This window comes from Papilio machaon, chromosome 19 (assembly GCF_912999745.1).
Source record: "Papilio machaon chromosome 19, ilPapMach1.1, whole genome shotgun sequence".
Taxonomy (NCBI): Eukaryota; Metazoa; Arthropoda; class Insecta; order Lepidoptera; family Papilionidae; genus Papilio; species Papilio machaon.
In genome coordinates this window covers 3,562,493-3,578,575 of record NC_060004.1, presented here as the reverse complement: position 1 = coordinate 3,578,575, position 16,083 = coordinate 3,562,493, and the positions used below count along the sequence as shown (strand labels likewise).

At 34.4% G+C, this 16,083-nt stretch overlaps 1 protein-coding gene across 2 annotated transcripts in view; it reads left to right on the top strand.

Moving 5' to 3' along the window:
• Positions 1–1,016: 1,016 nt before the first annotated feature.
• Positions 1,017–16,083, top strand: part of LOC106715143 — a 37,321-nt gene continuing 22,254 nt past the window's right edge. For both annotated transcript variants that reach the window (XM_045682375.1, XM_045682374.1), the window contains exon 1: positions 1,017–1,387. The gene's annotated coding sequence lies outside the window, so the exon portion shown is untranslated. The remainder of the gene's footprint in view (positions 1,388–16,083) is intronic.

Here is a 16,083-nt window from a genome sequence, read left to right as displayed (position 1 = left end):
CCTAAGTACTCTATGTGTTCTTGTAGACTATGCTCTACCTCTTCGCCAAATTTTACCGAGATCCATGCAGCCATTCAGGAGATACCTTCAAACGAACATCCATCCATTCATCCATCTAAACATATTTATAATATTAATAAGATTACAATTTGTGCCTATATGTAGGTACAGAGAACGTTGAAAAGGAAGGATAGATGCGAAGAAAATGAGGTATGCGGTATCGCACTTATCAGAGTAGATATAGAAAAACTAAAAAAATTTGCTTTGCCAAGTGTTTTATGATACTTGTGGTACCACCTCTTGCCTGTCTGGTATTATTGTGAACCTAACGGTAATCACATAATGTAGTAATTCTATATTAAAACAATAATTATATAAAGATATCCACCGTGAGTTAGACATTTCGCACATCCGTGGCGCTGTAACCGAGCAAGGTTATTTCAACAATATTTTCGAGACAAATGAGATTCCTATTCATCGTCGCCGCGTGCGCTCTCCGCTTACGTTCTCTCAGACTCGTGTTAGACACAAAGATAATATCAAAAACGTATGATATTTTAACAATAGATTTTAAAATTGTACTGAGACAAATAATACGTAAAGACATCGCATTTGAGGGAAAATCGATGGAAACTCTGTAAATTAATTCTATCTGGCTGGGACAGAGGACATTCTAGTGTCTTTGTCATTTCATTAAACTGTCTTCTTTGCCTCTTCTTCCTCCATTTCTTTATTCCTCCCATGACATTTATATCAAAAAATATTTGATTTTTTCAGTTCTCTTTTTCTTAAGCTTTTAAAAAAAAACATGATTTATCGAGGTTAAATTGTTCCATGGGTAATTTTAAATAGAGCCATCTAGTAACTATTTTGTTAAATTACTACTTTTGAAAATAACGCAGCAACAAAATTTTAACACAAAACGAATGTAGATGTCGCTATTTTTCCTTGCAATGGCCGGTCGGTGTGCGCATGTCAAAAATACATGTCATTCACATCATTTTATTTTGTGAAATCTAAAATCGAGTTGATTTTGTGTAAAATATTCAAAGGTGGTGGCACTGGACATGTGCAGCTCCGTACTCTGGACCATTGTGTTGAAAAACTGATTATTGAGTGGCAACGAATAATTTAGTGTTATTGTATGGTAATCAAAATTTCGAATAATATTATTTTTCTATAGATTTCTTCGACTTTATTGCTAATGTGTTAAAATTGAGGGAGAAAATGTGTTTTATTGGATACACACGGGACATTATGTGACTGTCCATATTTTTGCTGTGTTCAGTGGTTGGTTTTCTATTTTGGACTGAATTTGGGGCTAAATTTATAACGGGATATTGTACTTTTGAGATGAATTACATTCGAGAGAAGGCGTAGAAATTGCGTAAGTACAAACACTTTTTACCGATTTTAATATGCTGTTTGATATTTTATGATAATCAACGTAAAATAGATAATTTTACATTAGCAAATCATGACCAATATCTTGACATAATTTTGGTCCATAGTGGAGGGATTTTAATAACCATAACGAATTTTATTTACTTAAATTATCATTGTATTATTTGAGACTTCATGGTTTTAATGTTTCTTTTTGCCAATAATCTATTTTATAGCTATCTAATATAACTCAATATCTATATTTTTATATATTTTTAATTAGGTTCTATAATTTTACATGGATATTTTGTCCAATTGGAATTCATACTTCAGTGATCTAAAAATTTGAACTTCAATATAAAATAGTTAATTTTTGTTAATTAAGAACAATATAAGATAGATTTTTGTATTATTATCATGTAATAAGAGTTGTTTGTTGTCTCCGACAAAAAAAGACAAACACCTCCCCATCAAGTTACTTAGTCCTTTCTACTAGTCTTTTCTAGTGTAAATATTTAAATGTGTGGTGTTATTGATTCATATTATACTCATAGTATCATAACACTAAGTAATGGGTTATTACATACAATTAGGAAGAACAAAATAAAATACAAGAATGTATACATTTCAGACTATGTTCTTCATCTGTGCTAAATTATATTAACATCCGTTGACCCGATCCGGAGATACCTTTAAAAAAACATCCATCCATCCATCTAAACATTCACATTAATAACATTAGTAAGATTTGTGATTACAAGATTTATCAGAAAAAAAAATCTTATCATGACCATCTTCCTGCCCTTTTCTCTATGAAGCGACTGAGCACTACTCGTCCACATATTTCCTTAAGCTATCATAGATATGATCATCAAAGTTAATTAAGATGCTTTCTCCTAATGTTTATTTTCTTTCACACAATCTTTCCATAGTTTTATTTGATAATTTTAATAAAAACCCTTTCTTGATATGACTTGACACACCTATGATACGAATGTTTTTGTGCCATATTTCAAGTCTAGGCCTATTAGTTTGAGCTGTGCGTTGATAAAAACAAGCAGTTTCTTCTTATTTTTTATTTTAAAAACAATTGTTACCACCTTTCTAGAATTATTCATGTTATATAATTATATGGGATGACACAAATGGGTCATTAAATAATTATTATAATGCATGTCATTTGCATGCTGTTCATCTGTTATCTAGTTTTACGTAGGCAATGTTAGGTGATACATATAGGTAAATTTGTAAACAGCTTATTTAATTGTAATATTGTGAAAGTGTTTGTTATTTATCTGTTTGGTTTTTTTTTACTGTTTTTATGTTTTATTTGATATAAACTATAATGTTGGAGTAAATATTGTATAAGTAATTTTGCCTGCATTTTCTTGATATCATATAGTGGTTATTGGTCTTTGTCAATAGATCTGATTTAGAGATTATATCATTTCCTTTTAAGTCTTTTAAATTATTTCTTTCTTTACTCTTCAGGCTAACTCTTGTCATAAAAAAAAAAACTTGTCATGATTTTCTTTGATTCGGAATTGTAAACTTGTTAGACAAAATCCTTTATTCCTGTTTTACATAATGCCATTACAGTAGGACAGTAACACTTAAAATCACTACTGGCATACAACTGGCATAATGTAAACACCTACTGGCGCCAGTGAGCCAAAACAGTCTATGCCAGGTGAGGGCTACTGTAATACTGTACTGGCATGATGTAAAACATTCATTACCTGAAACTTGCCTATCGTTTATAAGATGCTCGTTATTTCTCAGTTTGTTATTTCTAATATACTGTCGCTACGCCGTAGCATACGTACGTAGAACATCATTTAGTGTAGTAAGTGTGTTGAACTCTTGAAGTATTTGATTCAGGGCTGTCTTAACTATATTGGGCGTCCGATGCGAAAATGAGCCTGACGCCCCTTAAAGTATGTCTTTTGGCTGGCGTCCTCCAAGGCATGGCGCCCGGGCACTACTAAGACCCGGCGCTCCGCATCTCTTCCACCGATTGAGACGGTGCTGGTAGTGTTTATTTTAAGAATAATAAATATTACCTTAATATTTACATCCAATTCAGTAGCGCAATAATTAGTTGTATTTTCTATTTTTAAACATTGTCAACGTTCATTGCTTAAATCGGCCGATTTGAGAATGGATGTAGCATGTACTACGAAGTCGCAAAATTATTACGTTTGACTTCTTTTTTACAACATTAAGCTGTGTAGATACATAGTTGCGATTTTGTCGATCAACTGAAAAACAAAACAAGTATACTCCAACAGATCGATCGAACGAAATTGAAAAGATAGACAAGAGAACCACGAGGAATAATTTTAGTTCATACTCCTTGAAATTTTATCCACCAGATTAGGATTATAAAGGCCTGTCTATACTGTTTTTAATTTTAATAGCACGATATATTTATTGCTTATAAATTTACTATGCATTATATATTACTAGTTGTCGCCCGCGACTACGTCCGCGCAGTTTAAAAAAAAAATTAATAGCCAATGTGATTTTCCAGACTGTTCTACATCTGTGCCAAATTTCATCGAAATCTTCAAACAAACATCCATTTAAACATTCGTTTATAATATTAGTAAGATGTATTTTACAATTTAAAGCTATCGATAGCAATGTTTTATTTTATACAATCCGTAACAGTAGGATCATCCTTTTCGCATAGTCTCCTCTCTTCCCGTGTACACGTGGACTTACCATCGTATTGATCGGGTAACAACTAAACGTTCGCATCTTAATATAGCATGTGCTACGTTTCAATGTAGCGAAATGGGATTTTATATGTTAAACTTTTACAAGACCTTTTTTTATCTACAGTTTATCTAATGTTGTGTTTTTTATTAGCGATTGTGATCATTGAACAATAGGCGCTCACTAAACGATATGTTTTTTATCAATTTTAAATATAGACAAAAAATGATTCGCAAACTATAAAGTAATTTGACAAACACTTAAATTTGACAATAAAACTCGTCTGTTAACAGGGCGCTTTATGCTCTTCTTGTATGAATTATATCTCATCTTTTTTTCGCATTTGCCTTAACATTAAAGAGCGTCACAGTCAAGTTCATTTTACTCGAATGTTTCGAATCAAATCGTCAATATTTGTCGTGGTAAATCAGCACTTGAATTTGCAATTAGCGTTTTCATCGACGCCATAAAAATGCTATGAAAATTAATTCGAGCGACGGGACGCTAAGCAACAACGATCTTAATATTCGTATGAGAATTTACATTGCTTTGTTGGCGATAACTTTCCAAAATATTAAATTAATTTAATTAATATTAGTAAATCATTTTCTTAAGATTAAAACACAGCGAAAAATTATATTATTCGTAAGATTAATATTGAAGCCACAATGTAATTAACATATCTCTGTTTTTTTATTTCTAATAACGAAGAGTGGTTTAATAGATTGTAGGTGATCATGCCTAGTGTGATTTTTGGTATTAAAAGTACGTCTAATATCTAAAAAGTAATTACTAACTCATTACTCAACGTAACGACTTAACTTCTTCACGTATCTCGAGATTTTCGTGTTGTTTTACATTAGGCGAAACTCCGATCGTGCATTGCATGACCCGCAATCGTAAAACAGCTAAAGGAAACAACGCTGGAGGTGCTGTCACAGTGTACACGTGGCAAATGTCAGGGACGTGACTCACTGCAAGGCGAAGGGTTGATTCACACAATACCACCCACCCCCCGCCCTTAATACCATAGTCACAGTGTAATCACGCCCTAATTTCGTTTCAGGAAACATTAAATGAGGTTATAGCGCGCAAATTACACATGAGTTCTAAGAAGTGGGTGATGCTTGCACAAATTAGAAATTTGTATTTTATGTTTTAGCCTTTGTAATGAGATATTATTATAGAGAGCTAGCTAGCCAAGTTACATTATTTTAAGTGAATAATACGTTTTCTATATCATACTATCTTAGGTTTGTTCTATATCTATTATTTAAATAAGTAATTTATGTTCTAAAGAGCTCCCATAAGTACAATCTCGGAGCCTAGTCACGATCTAGAATTAGGGTAAAGGCGAGATAGATGCCTCAGTAGGATAGATGCCTCATTTTCATAAAATCTAACTTCCCAAACTCGCGACTAAAAATCAATAGTATAACTAAGAGCCGCAGGTACCCTGCACCTTAGTTAGCAATGGGCCGTGGTGCGGTGAAGATGCATTTCGCTTATTTGTGGATTTATGTCCGCGGCGAACTTAACAAACACGTCAAAGTTTTAAAGGTAAGTATTTGCTGTTGTATATCTTTATAAGTAGTTATTAATTCCGTTATATTTTTTATTACGTTAATATACTGATTCATCAAGTATGCATCTAGATGGAAATAGTAGCTCTTTTGTTTTTTATTTATTTAAAAACTACTTGGGCATCTATCCCTATCAAAAAGGATAGTTGCCCTGATTTTCTGCGGTATAGATGCCCCTAGGGGCATCTATCCCTCCATTCACCACGTTGTACTGAATGCGCTTTGAACATATTTTTATGTTCTATTATATTTTATATGTGTTTATGGATACTTATATTTAGACTTTTTACTGATTGTAGCAGAACTATGCCACGAAAATACAAAAGAAAGGAAGGAGTCCGAGCTCGAGTATGTTCTTGGACTACAGAACAATTACAGTCAGCTTTCGAGGAATTGGACAAAAATACAAATTAAGGGGAAGAAAACTAAAGGTTTGGCGGTAAAGAGAACTAAAAGAGATGAACAGCATAAGCCTAAAGATACAAACAAAGATAACTGCACAGAATGATTTGAAAATTATAAATATACGAAGTCTCAATCCAAACTGGATACAATGTGTAGAGTGTCAAAACTGGCTACATGAAACATGTACATTCTTCAGAAATTATTGCTCAAGATGAGGAAAACTAAAAGTTCTATCCGGTTAAGTATCATTTCAGTAGAATTACAAGATGAAGATCTTTTTGTGTATTTTAATTTTTTTTTAGTAAAGGCTTTTATGAATATGCGTGTTGAAACTTAATAATTAATAAGTTATAATAAGAATTTAGAATAAAATAAAATCGCATGAAATTGTGTTTTTGTTGAACAAATGATGTTAGAATTTTATTTGATCTCATAATTAGAATTAAATTGTAAAGATGACAGTTAAAAGATTTTAAAAACTGCAAGATGCTTTTCATTATAAATAAAAAAAGACAAAGACAAAAATAAAACATTATAAATATTATAATTTTACAGTATGAAGGGCATGTATCCCGCGCCGCAGGCATCTATCCTTGTTAGTATTTTCATGGTGGGGCAACTATCCGTACGGGTAGGCATCTATCCTCAAAAATCGAGGTCCACAAAAAGCTAAAATCTGCAAAATCTGTCATTTATAGGCCCAAAAAGACAAATCATAGTAAAAGATAAAGAATTAAACTAGCTATATTAATAAACACTATTTATATAAAATTAATATTTTTTTAATTAGGAGTGTATTCCAAAAAGTGGGGCATCTATCCCGCCTTTACCCTAGTCACGGATGGAGTACCCCATTATTTAATTTTAATACATCAAATCCATGCAGTCAGGTTTCTGTTATATTACATAAATACACGTCTGTCTTGGATTCGAGTTACGGATTGATAATTGTAAACTGCGGTTTCATTTTCACTGATTATGATGAAGCCTTTACCGCTATATTTCTCGTTCAAAACTTTGTGAATCACTGATCTAGTTTTTAGGTACCGTAACCTGTATCGTTGTCACCATTGTGTATATAAATTGATCTATATGATTCTTTTGGTGAGATTTTGGATCGTATATCGTGTAGCATTTTATTAAAACTAAGTATCGAGATATTTTGCTAAATGTTCAATTGCGTTTGCGTCTGGCTTGAAAAATCCCGCACCCCTCATTTAGTTTTAGTTCTCCTCTGTTTAGTTCACACGGGAATGATCTAAGATGTATATAAAACTTGTTATAAAGTTCGCAGTGTTTGATCTAAACTGAAATAGATTTAACGGCGTGCACTGGCCGTCTGTACATAAAGATGTGTCTACATTAAAGCGAATGAGATATAGCCTTATTAACACTGTTATAAACATTTATTTTTAATTTAATTCAATGGAGTCATAACACATCGTGTATTAGCAACCGTTTTTGTTATTGCCGTGTTTTATACTAAAAAAAACATGTCAAAGACAACGAGGAAAATACAAATTATAAAATAATTTTACGTTTCATGAGCTGCATTATTTTAACATGCATAAGTTCCATGAACGTGCAATTATTATAATTTATTTATGTAGATAATATTAGCCAACGTCACATCTTGTATTATCTAATGTAATATTTTCTTTGTTTTCTATGTTTTTGTTTTAAGCTGACTATTCACATAACTTCCTTTACTTGTGACCAGCTAAAATGTTCGCACTGTTCAAGTGTGAATACACCTTTAATTTATATTTAGCCTCATCCTTTTTGGCTTATAGTAAACGATAAACATTTGTCGATAGCTTCTATATATTTTCTTTTCTAATTTAAGATTTCGGATCTATTCGACATTGTATCGTGTGAGAACTTTACTCAGATAGATGTTGTTTTCTATGAAGTTAGATTTTACTGCGCCAGGAAGAAGCTTTTTGAAAGCGTTATTCTTGTTCGTGTCGTATTACACTGTTTATTCGATTATAGAGTAATAATATTGCGGATATTTATTTCAGGCCCTTTTATTGGGTCATCTTGCTGTCTAAACGACCAGACAAATATATAGGAGTCATCGCCAGCTTTTTATACGTACCCACCGAAGGGATCAGAGTCTACTCGATTTAGGGTTGATTAGGCCACACTGGCCAGTGCGGGTTAGTTGACTTCACACATATCCTTGAATTTTTTCGCCTATATGTACAGGTTGCATCACGATGTATTCCTTCATGTTCTCGATTTCGGATAAATGTACATATGAAATTCGAAAAATACTGGTACACATCGAACCTGGGGGGTTTTAACAACTGCGCCACCTCCGCTTCCAAGGAAGCAACAAATTAGATTAATATTGCAATATATATATATGTATTGTTAGGACTGTTGAGGGTAGCCACACAATAAAAGGATTTATAAGGAAGCGTGCGCTGCTGCTCGAGGCAGTCTCTTTCCATCCGTCATTGCGGAACGTCTGACATTTTTGTTTACTTACGTTCGGTTTGAGTTTATACTACAGCGAGGATTATTATGAAGTAGAGTTAAATTCATTATTTCGCTGTTAGTTTAATTCTTTTAAAATACTTTTGCATCAAATATCTTACAGTATAATAATGTTAGGTTAATCTTTTACTTTATTGGATGTAAATATTTGCAATATAAAAAGTAATAAACTTCCAACATTCTAATCTTCATAATAAAGATATTAAATTCCGAATTATTTACGCATTATCTCTGTCAAATTGTGTTTTACAGCAACACCCACGGAGTAACATCTGGTGTTGACTAGATTTTTAGTTATACTCTATATCCGCTGTAAACGAAATAGTGCTGGACTACAAAATATCGATAGAAATATTAATATTTATGCCAACTACTTTGGAACCTTTTTATAAGGCGTCCAATATGACAAATGAGAGTGAGTTTTTTTCGCTTTTTTAAGGTGGTGCTGTCTTACTTGGAAAAGGAATTATGAAACAGTGAAATAAACAACTACGCAAGTGTTTTAGCATTTTGCTACGATATTAAGCAAGCTATTAAACACTTGTGTAAACATTGTTATAAAGTAGAATTAATTAAAAAGAATTACTTTGTCACTATTATACATAATTTTACGAATACACGACACTAGTTTACCACAGTTAAGGTAATGCCGTGGATTAATTTGTAAAAAAAATATCGATAAAAATGTATTATATAGTGTTCCATTTGAACGTTTGCATTTACATTTGCTTGTATTACAGAGTTACGATGTTTCATATTTTCTATTAATTTCACATCTCTATTAAATCGACATTGACCTTGGCAGTCATCGACTGGTGACGTATTACACAAACCTTTTACATTGCGAGAAGTCAATTACTTACCGTCAGTTTCCACTGTCTAAACACCTGTACAAAAATATTGTTATCCCTATCATTCTCTTTGAAAAAAACAGAGATAGCAATATTTGTACAGGTAACAAATAAAATGATTGATCTGTCCGGCAGTACATGGTTGTAGTAACTACGCCCAGCGACTAATCATGTGTGACGCGCTGGTCCTATTATTGTTCTAATACTATATCTATACAGTCAGTCGCGAAACGCCTAACGATACGCTCGTGCGTAACTACCCTAAGTCAAACGTAGAAAAGAAATTATTCCAATAATGCACTGTTCGCTATGCAAGTCGGTGGTGAGTGACTGTGTCAAATGTGGATGGTGCAATAAAGAACTGTGCTTCGGCTGCGCGAGCATCACTGAGGCGGGCTACAGGAAGCTGGGCGCCGATCGCAGGGCCGCCTGGAGATGTCCTCAGTGCCGCAGCCCTGCCTCAGCTTCGTCGGCGCCCCCCTTGGCTGCATCGCCGCCAAATACCAACATCGGAGTTGCGTCCATCGAAGTAGTCCTCAGCGAGATCCGCGACTTGAAGGCGCAATTTAAATTCATTCATTCCCTCGCGGACGACGTGAAGACCATAAAAAAAGATATTGCCGACTTAAAATTGTCATTGGAATTCAATCATGAAAAAATAACATCATGTGAATCCAGGATTACAGTAGTCGAGCGGAGTGTTGCGGAACTTGTGCCATTACGAGTCGCCCTTGAATCAGCCCAGTTAGAAATTTCTAACCTAAAAACCGAACTAACCAACAAGGAGCAGTGGTCGCGACTCAACAATATCGAAATCAAAGGAGTGCCCTTAAAGAAAGACGAGAACCTCTTTTCTTTGATTGAATTAATACAGCAGAAGATCGGTTTTTCGTTTAATAAATCTCAAATAAACTACATTGCCCGTGTTCCGTCTTTCTCTGGGAGTGCTAAATCTATTATTGTCACCTTTGTGAATCGCTATGTTAAAGAGGAGTTCGCCGCCGCGGCGCGGGCCAACAAGGATTTGTATGCGAAAGATATCGGTTTCGAGGGTGATAAACAACGGATCTTCATAAATGACCATCTCACGCCGCATCACAAAGCCCTACTTACTAAAACGAAGCGACTTTGCTTCGAGAAGGGCTACAAATACGTTTGGGTAAAATACTGTAAGATTCACGTCAGAAAGAACGATACTTGCCCTGTGTTTACTATACTAAAAGACAACGATTTAAACAAAATAATTTGATTTGTTACCAACTTATTATTGTTTCAAACCTATCTTGTAATTTTATGCCTTATTATATAAGTATTAAGGTCGTAAATCTTGTTGTTCTTCTATTTGTCTTGTTTGCCTTCATATTAAAGATACGAAAAATGTCGATTATGTTTGTGGGTATTTATTCCGAACCGGCAACATGTTTCGTTAAAATTTTACGTTGCGTCGTCGCATTACAAATTCAATCATTTTACGTAACCAATCACTGTGTGTATTTACCATTCATTTCGCTCACTAACTTTATGTTACATATACAATTATCACGTGAGAAAGAGAGGTTAGACATTTCGTTTGCTTCCGTGTTTAACTTTTATATTGCTAACCGCTCTCGTTTACAACTATTGCAGTTAATGCTCAGTCGCTGCTACTTCGTAAATGAACTAGTCTCGCTGTCATCACTTTTTATTAATATTTTTCCTTTTCTCCGTTTTGTATTGCTACTTGGAGTGACATTAATATCACACAGCAACAATGGCTAATGAAACGATTGTTTACAATAATGCGGCCAAATTAAATATTTATTATCAAAATGTTCGTGGACTTCGTTCAAAGACTCATATTTTTTATAGAAACCTATGTTTATTTACCTATGATATTATAGTCTTAACGGAGACATGGTTAATCGACGGTGTTAGTGATTCTGAACTTTTCGACAATCGTTACTTAGTATGGCGACGAGACAGGGAGTATGCGATCACTGGGCAGACGCGCGGGGGCGGGGTGCTCATCGCCGCGCGCAGGGATCTCGCCGCCTCTCTGCAACCGCACTATGCTTCGTCGGCGGAGGACTTGTGGATAACATTGCCTATTAAAAATGCGGACGGTAAACTATGTTATAACATTAATATTTGTGTTTTGTATCTATGTTCGCAAAACTTCGGACTATCATTTTCTTGTCAGTTAAATAATTTTTTGGAAAAATTAGAACAATCTATGTTTAATAACGTAAACAACAAATTTATTATTTTGGGAGATTTTAACTTGAGCGGCATTATATGGCGCAGCGAGGACGGCGAGAAGGGCGCTCTGCTGACCGGCCACGCGAGCGGCGCAAACGAGTGCGCCCTGCTCGATACGATGAGTACGGTAGGCGTAGCCCAGTACAATCACGTACACAACATGCACGGAAGATTATTAGACCTCGTCCTAGCAAATCAGTTTGTTGAGGTCGCAGAGTGTGACGAACCTTTAGTTCCCATTGATCCTCATCACAAGGCCATCATTTGCTACGTGCCGACCATTGATGTGCCTATATTAAAGCCTGCCCCAAGATTCAAATATCTATTCAATAAGGGAAAATACGACACTATTAATGAAGAAATCTCAAATGTCAATTGGTATAACGAACTTTACTCAACTGACGTAGACGAATGTTTTGATCACTTTTATTCAATTATTAATAACTTAATAGACAAGTATATTCCTAAGACTATTGTACATGAAAGTAAATCATTTCCTGCCCATTACACCCCGGCACTTAAAAAATGTATTAAAGAGAAACACAAATACTTCATGAAATTTAAAAAATATAATAACAGGTCCGATTACGAAACGTATAAGCTACTTAGGGATAGGGTAAAGAAATTAGAGACAGAGTGTTATGACAAGTACATCAATACTGTAGAGGAGTCTATTAAGAATAACCCTAAATACTTTTGGACATACGTTAAAACGAAAAAAGCACAAACAAGAATCCCCGAGTCGGTCTACTATGGCGACCAAGTGGCATCGAACGGCATCGAAGTGTGTAACTTATTCTCGAATTACTTCAATTCAACATACTCTCAAGCGCCACAAGCATGTTTTGATGCACGTCGCCAAAACATTGCTTGTGATCCGTTGTCTGATATCGCTACTATCGAAGTACAATACGCTGCGGTAAAGAAATACCTAAAATCGTTAGACACCACTAAATCTGCCGGCCCGGACCATTTGCCGCCGATATTTTTGATCAACTGTGCCGAATCTTTGTCTGTCCCGGTTACGCTGTTGTTTCAAAAATCCTTGTCTCAATGTACTTTCCCAACATTGTGGAAACGTGCATATGTTACGCCTGTTCATAAAAAAGGTTCGAGAACCGATGTGACCAATTACAGACCAGTTTCAAAATTGTGTGTACTTGCTAAAGTACTTGAAAAAATAATATACAATCAGCTATACGCAGCTTTAAAACATTCATTTAGTAGCGTCCAGCATGGGTTCCTTCGAGGTCGGTCCACCACCTCCAATCTCGTCATCCTTAATGACTTCATAACTGGAGCGATGGACAATGGAAAGCAAGTCGATGTGGTTTACACTGATTACAGCAAATGCTTCGATCGAATTGACCATAAGGTGTTGCTATACAAGCTACAACTGATAGGCATACGTGGAGACCTTCTTAGATGGTTTTCGTCGTATATATCTAATCGCTCGCAGGCCGTTGTCATAAATAACTATGTTTCTAGCTGGATACCATTGCCTAGCGGTATAGCTCAGGGCTCTTTGCTCGGGCCTCTACTGTTCCTAATCTTTGTCAACGACATCGATAAATGTTTCCATTATTCACATCTTCTTTGTTTCGCAGATGACATGAAAATATTTTCTTGTGTTTCAACATTTGACGACGCCATTGCACTGCAGTCTGATCTAAATCGCCTTAGCGATTACTGTATCCAAAATAAATTAGACTTGAATCCCTCGAAGTGTATGGTTGTAACATACGGCAGGAAAATTAACCCGATCTCATTTGATTACACAATTAAACAGACAAGGTTGCAAAGATGTCTCCAAGTTAGAGATTTAGGTGTTATTCACGACCACAAATTATTGTTCGATGATCATATTGAGGCCATCATATCCAAAGCATATAACGCTCTAGGATTCGTAATGCGTACGTCACATAGCTTCAAGAAAGCGAAGACCTATAAGATATTGTACTGTTCTTATGTACGCAGCATACTCGAGTACGCCAGTCAAGTATGGAACCCGCGATATAATATATACATCTCCCGCATTGAAAATATTCAAAAAAAGTTTATTAAATATTTATGCTTCCGGTTAAATTACAATTATCGTTCACAAGATTATCTAAATTTATGTAGTAATTTTCATATTCTCCCTCTTGTTGTTCGACGCGAAGTAGCAGACATAACCTTCATGGTAAACATTATAAATGGTAATATTGACTGTCCCTCTCTTCTCACCAACGTATCATTTATTGTACCAAAGAAATCAGCACGTCACCACACTCCTATCCATCTCCCTATGGCATCTTCTAACTATCGTCAAAATTCATTTATGTGGCGCGCTGGCTTTCTTATTAACAGTTACTCTAAAAGTTCTAGTTTAGATATTTTTAATTCCACAACTAATTCTGTAAAACAGGCATTCTATCGAAACTTTTTCATTAAGAACAAACTGTAAACTATAATAATTAAACTAGATCAAGTTTCTCTTTTTAGTAATCTTTGTAGTTTCTTTTGACTTTTTGTTTGTATTTTTATATTTCTGTTCGCGCAAAAGAATTGTTTAAATTGTTTCTATTTGTGAGGACCTATTATTGGCTATGTTTGTATTAATTACTGTCTTACCTACTTTGTTAAAATGGCTGTTGGTCTTCCTAGAATTAAATAAATAAATAAATAAATAAATACCCGTGCCAAATTTAACACGCCCGCTTGACAGGACGTGAAAGTTTTAAAGACATGTTAATTATCTTTTGCTGACGTCACCATGTTATTGTATTTTTTTATACCCAGTGAACGGTTTTGTGTGATGATTAACAACTGGTTAGTTTTGATTTTATAAAGGGAAATAGAAGAAAATCATATATCAACGGTTCACTTGATGCTAGCAATTTCTTCTGAGATATTAGTTATTTATTTGCTTTAACCAGATCTCAAACGTTGATTAATTGATGGTTACATATTTTCCTCACCGTATAGGAGTATAAGCATAGACGTTTGTTGCATGATTACAGTTTAATTTACAATTTTATATTCTACAAATCTTATAAATATTCTCCACGAGTAAGAGCGGATTTTGTTGGGCGTCGGATGAGACACGTTTCCGTTATTATTTAGTGCCTGTTGTATATGAATTGTATGTTACAAAATATTGATGTAGGCAAATCACGTGCGAAAATCGGACGTATGTTACCAGTGTTTATGTTGATAAGATTCAGATTTGCTTACAAGAAATTTATTTTAGATTTTCGAAGTAAAGCTTTTCCTCGAGACTAAGCATTAATTATTACAGCACTGATGGGCTAACTGTCCTAAGTCCGAATCCAGCAATAAAGCAAAGAATACCTTCTCTGCTTTGTGTACTCTGTTATGCTTTTCTAGCAAAATCAGATGACCTTTTCATATCTTCGGAATAGATTTGTCTTTATGAAATATTGGTAATACAATTATATACTATTTATTTATTTATATAAATAAATAAATAAATTACCCATTAAACAACCTCTCTCTATATAATGGTAAGCTGTAAGAGAACTCTTTTAGAGTTAAGCTTTCCAGTACAATACTTCATGTGTATGTACAAAGTTTAAATAAATAAAATAAATAAATAAATAAAATAAATAAATAAATACAATTAGATGGATTTAAGAATCCGGATGGGTGTCAATGGCGCATTTATATGAATAAAATATTTAAGTAATGCAAATGTTTATGTTTGCGGCCGCCCACAGGCATGCCACAGCACGTCCGTTGTCTATAGCAACGGTTCGCTGGCAATACATCGGCCGTTGCGTCTATGGAACGTTGAATGAGCGACGTCAAAGATATTTTTAGTCTGTTAGAATTCACTGACGTCTTTGCGCCGGCGCACGCGATTCGTTAAGATTTATTCGCTCTTGTAGCGTACATCAGCTGCTTCGATTTGTTCATCGATCTTGATTTGTTTTTGATTCTTTCACTTTATAAATGATACAATATTTCCGACAGGTTTCTAACACGTTTTATGCGACTGCAATTTTTCTTATTAAATTGAATTTGCCAACGATTCGGTGGCACTGAACGTGTTAGATATCTTTTCTATCTGACTTTAGGTATGTTCGATTTTAGGGATGTAATTAGATATACAGTGAGGATGAACAGATAAGTGGTACAGATTAGGAGACAGGAAAGTGCTTTGATGTTAATTTACCAATTTTATGTTTATACTCAAAGCTCCAAAAAGCTTTTCTAATATAGTCGTTATATAATAATTATGTTAATTCGGTTTATAAACATTAGGTAGTAGTACGCCTGTGTTGAATTTTTTGTATATTCAAATTATATTTGTAGATTAGTTTTTTTTAGATCGCTTAGACATCATTATTTATTTACCACAAGTGTCGGAATACTAAACTGATTTATTTATTTAA